General features: G+C 37.0%; 1 protein-coding gene across 3 annotated transcripts in view; it reads left to right on the top strand.

Moving 5' to 3' along the window:
- Positions 1-290: 290 nt before the first annotated feature.
- The window catches only part of LOC122791791 (galactoside alpha-(1,2)-fucosyltransferase 2-like), a 396,978-nt gene continuing 389,719 nt past the window's right edge, over positions 291-7,549 (top strand). For 2 of the 3 annotated variants that reach the window (XM_044059731.1, XM_044059728.1), the window contains exon 1: positions 291-365. The gene's annotated coding sequence lies outside the window, so the exon portion shown is untranslated. The remainder of the gene's footprint in view (positions 366-7,549) is intronic. The other variant, XM_044059729.1, reaches the window with a different exon arrangement.

The following is a 7,549-nucleotide window of genomic DNA, read 5'->3' as shown; positions in this document are numbered from 1 at the left end:
ATTCATACTATTTTATTCAAATGAATCCAACCATCATATTTTTAAGTGGTCAATTCAGTGTCATTCTGTGGTCTGTGACTTCAGCAGAATGGCTCAGGAGTTTTGTATTTTTTGTATTCTGAATGTCACTTTCAGGTCATCTGTATCAGCTGCTCTAGAGACAGCACCTTACAAGAACCTGAAAATACCTGTTCTTCTGTTTTGGCCCTAATGAATACTTTGCACCTCCTTAAGGAGTGGCATTTTTTTTTTGCAAAGTAAAACTAAGGATTATAAAACCATGTAATGTGCTCTGCTGTGACATTGCCTGCTTATTGTATCTTACTTCCTCTTTCCTAAGTAGAAGTGAAAGAGAGGGAGCAAAGGTAAGGTTGTCTTTTTTGTAGCGCTTAGATGTAGGACCTAAGGTCACTTTCATAGGGTGAATCACGACCAACTGGTGGCAGCAAAGAACAGTTTTTGTTTGTAGTTTGCTTCATTCTTATATATTTTTTTTAATTAATTGTGTGGTTGTGACATTTCACACTGAATCTAGTGCTGTAATGCTTCATTTCCCTTAGTCAACTATTTTCTACAAGTCACTACACTTCACTGTGTGTGTTTTTAATGATGATGATTTTTACTGTCATTCTGTGGAGAACTCGTGCGAATTTCAGCTTGCTTTGTTTTCATATTTCAGCCTGAAAATCGGAAGGCTGAAACACTGCTTATAGTAGTTGCATGGTTGGGTGTAACTTGTCATAAAGCCGGTGATGTTCATTAGGTATAGCTCCATAAAAAAGTTGTGCTAATTGAGCGTGCTTGTCATATACTACAGTGTATCTCCATATTTTGCAAAATACCAACTTTGTTTGTTTCTTATTATGTGTCGCCATTCTTAGTCACATGAATGCTGGTTCATTTTGTAGTTGATAACTTGTAATTCAGAAACTCCCATGTGAAATCTATTCAACCACAGCCATTTCTGTTAAATAATACCGAACCATATGCCTGTGAATCCCATAACTAGGGTTTACAGGGCTTGTAATGATGCCAGTGAAATTAAAAAAATGTTTAACTAGTTTATTGAATTCATTTACCATCAGTCTTCATTTTTCTTGCAAAGGCCATAGCTACTAAGTAGATAAACATCATATAAAATCACTGGCTTTAAATAAGAACATAAATTAGTTCATCTTTCTTTTTTTTTTTGCTTCATTTATTTTGTTTTAGGGACTGGTGTGAGAGAGAATGAGAGAGAATAGGAGGGGACTGAGTACAAATAGTATACTTATTTTTCAGGGCCAGTCTAAGAGCACAAAGTGGCTAAATAATAGAAAATGACTTGAAGAAGACTGCTTCAGATGATCATTAAGCACTGGTGTAATTCAAACTCAAGTGTATAGCTTTGTAACCCAGCACCTTGCCTGAGCTGAATATTTTACTAAGTCTAATAGGAGTAACACATGCCTTTCAGAATTTTCTGCTGCCATGCTAAAACATTCTACAGTAAGAAAATATGCCTGTGGACATTTGTGGTGATGGGGGAGGCAAATGTTCTTGAGGTTCTGTTAATACAAGAAAATTATGAGAATGATTCTTCCTAGGTGGGTGATTGCTAAGCCCAAACACTATACTTTTGTGGATTATAAGGGTGCCTTCTCAAGTGTTACCACTTAACATGTTTATGCATAAAAACACAATTTTTCTCTAACTCTTGTAATCATGACATTTTCAATATGATCTTAGAAAATGGTCCTAGACTAGAATTTCTTACCTGTGTAATACATAGCAACATGTGAGTTTAGATCCAGGAAGGAAATAATCTCCAAGATGGTTCGCATCTCAGTAAGTATGCATTTGTCTAGCAGTAGCTGTTGTACATGTAGTTTGAGATTATCTGAAAGGCTGATGCTGTTTTGTTGAAGTTTGTGATTATAAGTACTCAATATGTGCTGGCAGAGAAGTGACGCTGTAAGAGATCTTACTTTTTCCAAAGCAGCTTAAGTCACTTGAACTGGTCTCTTTCTGTCTCTGTTTAAACAGAACTTCTCTTTTCCTCTAACTCTAACAGACACACACACACACACACACACACACACACACACACACACACACACACACACACACACACAGACGCTATTCACAGCTATGCATCAGTTTCCACCATTATTGTTCACATGAGACCCCAACCTATATTAAGTAACATTCATACAAAGCCAAATCCCATACCTGCTCCTACCTTAAATATGCTTCCTAGTCACTATTGCTCTGTGAGACTTCATGAGCCAGCGTCTCTGTTAGGTGGTGTATCAGATGTTCCTGTTTGGAGCTGTCTTGTTATTATAAAATCACTTTGAGAATGTTTATCAGGTCCTGATGTTTATTGCTGTTGATATCTCATTTTCTGAACTCATTGTAAACACCTTGTCACTTTTAACACTGTCTTCAGTTTAATTTATCAGGCTGGCATTTTTTTGCCCAACATGACATACATTTACACTGAAGTTATGATATTCTCTTATATTATAATTTACAACAAAGCATTTCATAGACTATTTAAGTCCTCAGGATTTAGAACAGTTTTATCTTCCATATCAGAATATCTTCAAATTTATTCGGAGTGTACTTATTGGTGGATGTATGACACCAAAGCTTGTTTATACTTTTATTAACTGAAATGCATGGTGTGAGATACTGCAGTCATGTAGGCGTGTACTTTTGAAAGCCATCAGACATTGTTAAATGCTGTCACTATGGAGACAGTTTTACACCCAGGGGTGTGGTTCACATTATAGTGAAAGCCATTCATTCCACTCTTGACATGGAGATTACATCAGTATTACCCACACCTATCCCTATAATACTGCAATTATAAAACAGCATATTAGTAAGAAATATAATGTGTCATGAAATAAATTGTAAAAGCTTACACAGGACCTTCCTTATAACATTACATGTGCCATACAAGGGTTTCTTAAATGACAAAGGCTAGTGTGCATTAGAGGTGGAGCAAGATGTGTTTGCACAAAACTGCAATGTATAAGACAGTTATAATGAGCTTATCAACAGTAATCCCTAGGAACCTTCCTTTTCAGCTTTCTGTTTGTGGCATGTGTGTATGCATGTGTACGTGTGTGTGCGTGTGTGCGCGTACGTGTGTGTGTGTGTGTGTGTGTGTGTGTGTTTGTGTGTGTGTGTGTGTGTGTATGTGTATGTTGTGGGAGGAGGGAAGCAGGGAGGAGACACTTGACAAGATGCAGAATAGGATAATTGTGGAGGTTTATTATATATAATAAGTAGGAAAAAGCTGCAGCTACAATTTGTTTTCTCAGAATAAATGCATGACTGTTTTCACAGTTCTGATTTAAAATATCTGCATTTTATTCTATAAGTATGCATACACTGCCAATCAGAACAACAACATTTCTTTGGAAAATAAGAACTCTAAATAAGTTTAGGTACCTCATAATAGTTAAAAACAATGTTTACTACTGTCTACCTGGTCTTGTTCCTGTGATAAAGGGTGATCTGTTCTCACTAAATTCCTTCTAAAACAGAAGGTGGATACATGGAATTATATATCTCATTTCCTAAAGGACATCCAATGGTAATGTATATCATCTCTTTCCTTACTACTTAAACTTATCTCCCAATCGTCATTATTCACTATAGTTCATTAGTCCAATTTCCCCTGCTATCCACGACTCATACCCTGCTCTAATAACTGATGTTAATTTCACAAAACAAATGTTGGTGTAACTATGCAAAAATAAATTGTACGTACTTTCATTTCTACCCATACCTCGCGACCTCTTAGTGCAAGAAATCTGGACAAAGCCTGACAAAAGGGGAAGACAAAGGCCCAAAAATAGGGACAGATATTAAATATTGCTCTTATAAACTTAGAAAGCTGCTAGAGTAAAAAGGTTTGTGTTAAAATACATTTTCTGAAGGATTTGAAATCTGAAACTCAAATGTATGTCATTATTTGGTGACTTCAGTCCTCACAGATCATCATAGTAATTTGCCAGAAAAACACAAATTTTATTGGGAACACACCAAAAATATGAGACAAAAATCTGGACATTTTCTGAAAATCTGGAAAGTTGAGAGGTATGTCTCTACTCATTCTGTGAAGTTATGTTGCATAGATTGTACTATAAATGCATATTTTTAATACTGTGGAACTACTACACTTTAAAGGGGTTACTTGAGCTCAGTCAGTCTATCCTAGTTAGCAGAAACAACTAATGAATAAATAAATAACTAAATAAATAAATATTATTTATATGTGTAGCATTTTTCTTCTTCTTCTTCTAGCATATTATCTATTTTCATTCTTTACTCCCTCCCCTAATTACACTAGCTTACATGGAATAAATGTTAACAAGATTAACCAAACCAAAAGCCGAAAAAACAGTAAAAACTGTTTAATGGAACACAGCAACAGAAACAAAAGGTTTAGCGCTTTCATCTGTCAGGACATCATCAGAACAATGAACCAGCCCACTCAATCAGTATAAATAGTAATTAAAACCATCACATGACTCTAAGCTCATTAATTTAACAAATATTAATAAAAACTGTGAACAATCCATTCTAAGATAAAAAAAACTATTTAAAAAATACTAAAGGTTGAAATACAATCACATTTAATATTTTTTTAAATAGTTTTTATCCTAGAATGGATTGTTCAAAGTTTTTGTTAATATTTGTTTAATTAATGAGCTTAGAGTCATGTGATGGTTTTAATTACTATTTATACTGATTGCATGGGCTGGTTCATTGTTCTGATGATGTCCTGACGGATGAAAGCGCTAAACCTTTTGTTTCTGTTGCTGTGTTCCATTATAGGTTCATAGGTTGGTACTAGGCTATCTGCCCGAAGACATTTATAAGTCTAGCCAGAATGTGTTGGCTTTCGCCGCCCCCTTAGATTAGTTCCCTGTGCCTCTGTCCAGCAGAGCCACTGAAGTGATCCCCGAGGTAAACTTTCTGTTTCCCATCCCCTAATGAGAATAACTGGGATCATGACATACATAATTTGAGGATATCCATGTATGGAATAAAGCATTTAGGAGCTGCCTCTGTCCATTAGTAGTAGAGGGTCAGTCCTGAAGTAAATGTTCTGTTTCCCATCCATAGATCTAACTTGTGCTTGAAAATGGACAGCAATGAACTTAATTTTGTGTGGAGAGGGAATCTGTTCCACAGCAGCGCTATCCTTTGCAAGATATACCTGTCCCTCTAAACCATTCTGTTGATGTTACAAAAGAGGTTTAGATTCCTATTCAGAGCATTTCTGATACCATTTAACTTGCTGATGTGCAGTAAATCCATCAGTAATGAGTCAGAGGATGCCTTGCATGCCAGATACTGGTCACCTCTTAGCAGCTGATTTAGTATATTATTGTTATAGCTATGATGCTTTTTTCCTGGTACTTTGCTGAAAAGGGGTCAGATTACTGATGCAAACCATAACATCCTGATTAACAAATGAAAATAACTAAATACATTATTTAAATGTCTATGCATGGATTGAAAGTCAGGTTTACAAACTGAATGGAATAGAAATGTTTAGATAGGCATGAAGAATAAACAAATCCATATGCAAAGACAGTCATGTGTTTTGGAAAAAACTGCACACTTGTGGCTGTACTGTGAGGAAATGTTATACTCATATAAGGTGGCTGTATGGAAATTTGGCCTCTTTAACAGTCAACTGACTTCAGAGTTACAAGCTTCCTTCTCTGCCCAGTCTGTTTTGATTGTGCTTTTGATCATAGACAACTAATAGGATTAGTGAAATGGTTGAGGTCTTTACCGCACAGATGCATGATACAGGATTTGGTTCTGACCTCTGGTTATTGGCTATGCCTGTAGTAGCCTGCAGAATGATAGCCTATTATAGACTTGTGTGTCTTTGTTGATGCCACTTGTGACCCTCCCTTGGCAAGTAGTTAAGTCAAAAATAAAGGAATTAAAGAATTTAATGAATTATTGTAGTGGCTTTGCTTATTACGTACACGTGGAGGTCTGTAGATAATGTGTTGAGTGAATGATTTGAAAAATGAGAAACTTATGTATGTCAAGTTAAAATGCTTAACATGTTCATTCAGAAATTCAAAGCAGTGTTTTATAATAGGTTCATAGGTTGGTATTAGGCTATCGGCCCTAGGGCCTATACAAGCATAGCCATAACAATTCCCTGGCTATTTCTTCCCACACTATTTACTTCCCTGGACCCCTGTCACTGACGTGATCCCTGGGGTGAATTTCCTTTTTCCCATCCAATCATCAAGGTTCCTTTTGAAGAGGGCCAAAGAGGTGCTCTGCTTGACATGTATGGGCAATCTATTCCAGACGTTTAGGCACCAAAATGTTCATGTGTGTCATTAAGGGTGATTCAAGAAAGCAACTAAAACATTTTTGGGAGGCCACAAACAACACAGTTTAAGTTTTAATATAAAATAATAAAAGCTAACACATTCTACAGCTCTAAATAAAATGCTAGTGCGTGTTTTTGGAGAAATAATGTAACGATGAAATCTTGAGGCTATTTTTATCTTTTTTAAAAACAGTGCCATGACTTTAGCAAGTTCCACATCAAAAGGGTTAAGGTGTGATTTTTTTTTTTTGGTTCTGCTATACTAACGGAACAAGGCGGGCAATGCAGATATTACAGATCAAGTATGACTTATTTTGAGATAGCTGCTAAAAACACATTTGAAATTCATGCTGCACTTTCAAAGAGATACCACAAAAAGTGGCAGAAAATTTTGAAAAGTCCATAAAAACCCCAATATCTTGCGGTTCATAGGTGTGTACAAGGCTAACAGCCCTGGAGCCTATATAAGCCTAGCCCAAGAAGATACCCTGGCATTATGCCACCCAAAGTTAGCTCCCAGTGCCCCTGTCAAGCAAGGCCACTGAAGTGATCCCCGGGGTGAACTTCCTATTGCCAACCCACTCGTCAAGATTTCTCTTAAAGAGGGCCAGTGAAGTGCTCTGCTTGATGTGAATGGGAAGTTTGTTCCAGAGTATGGGAAGTCTCTGGGTTAGGAACCTGTCCCTCCAACATGTTCTGTTTATTGTGGTAATGAGGTTAAGGTCCCTGGAGCATGTGGCATGGATGGATTGGGATTTCTTTAGTTGTATCTAGCAGCTCTGGGTCAGACATAGCTTTGTAGGTCAAGTAGAGATTGCCTCTATGTAGGCGATAAGAGACAGAGTATAGCTGGAGTTTTTTGAGTCTGTCCATAGAGGGCATGTGTCTAAGGCCTAAGATCCTCTTAGTGAGGTATTTTTGTGGCCTTTCCAGTTGTTGTAGGTGTCTAGAGAAGTACATACCAAATGGGGCATTGTATTATATAATAGGTCTAATGAGGGACGTGCAGAGAGGTATTATCACCTCTTTTTTCCTGGATGAGAAACCTTTTGTAATGAGATGTGCCACATAGAAGGACTTTCTGACTACAGTGGCAATGTGGTTATCAAAGGAAAGGTTGCTGTCAACCTGTGTCCCCAGGTTTCTTATCACATCTTCGGGGTTTGTGGACTACTGCCT

This window comes from Protopterus annectens, chromosome 17.part0 (assembly GCF_019279795.1).
Source record: "Protopterus annectens isolate FY-2018-M chromosome 17.part0, PAN1.0, whole genome shotgun sequence".
Lineage (NCBI taxonomy): Eukaryota > Metazoa > Chordata > Ceratodontiformes > Protopteridae > Protopterus > Protopterus annectens.
The sequence above is the reverse complement of the archived record's forward strand: the minus strand, read 5'-3'. Positions and strand labels throughout refer to the sequence as shown.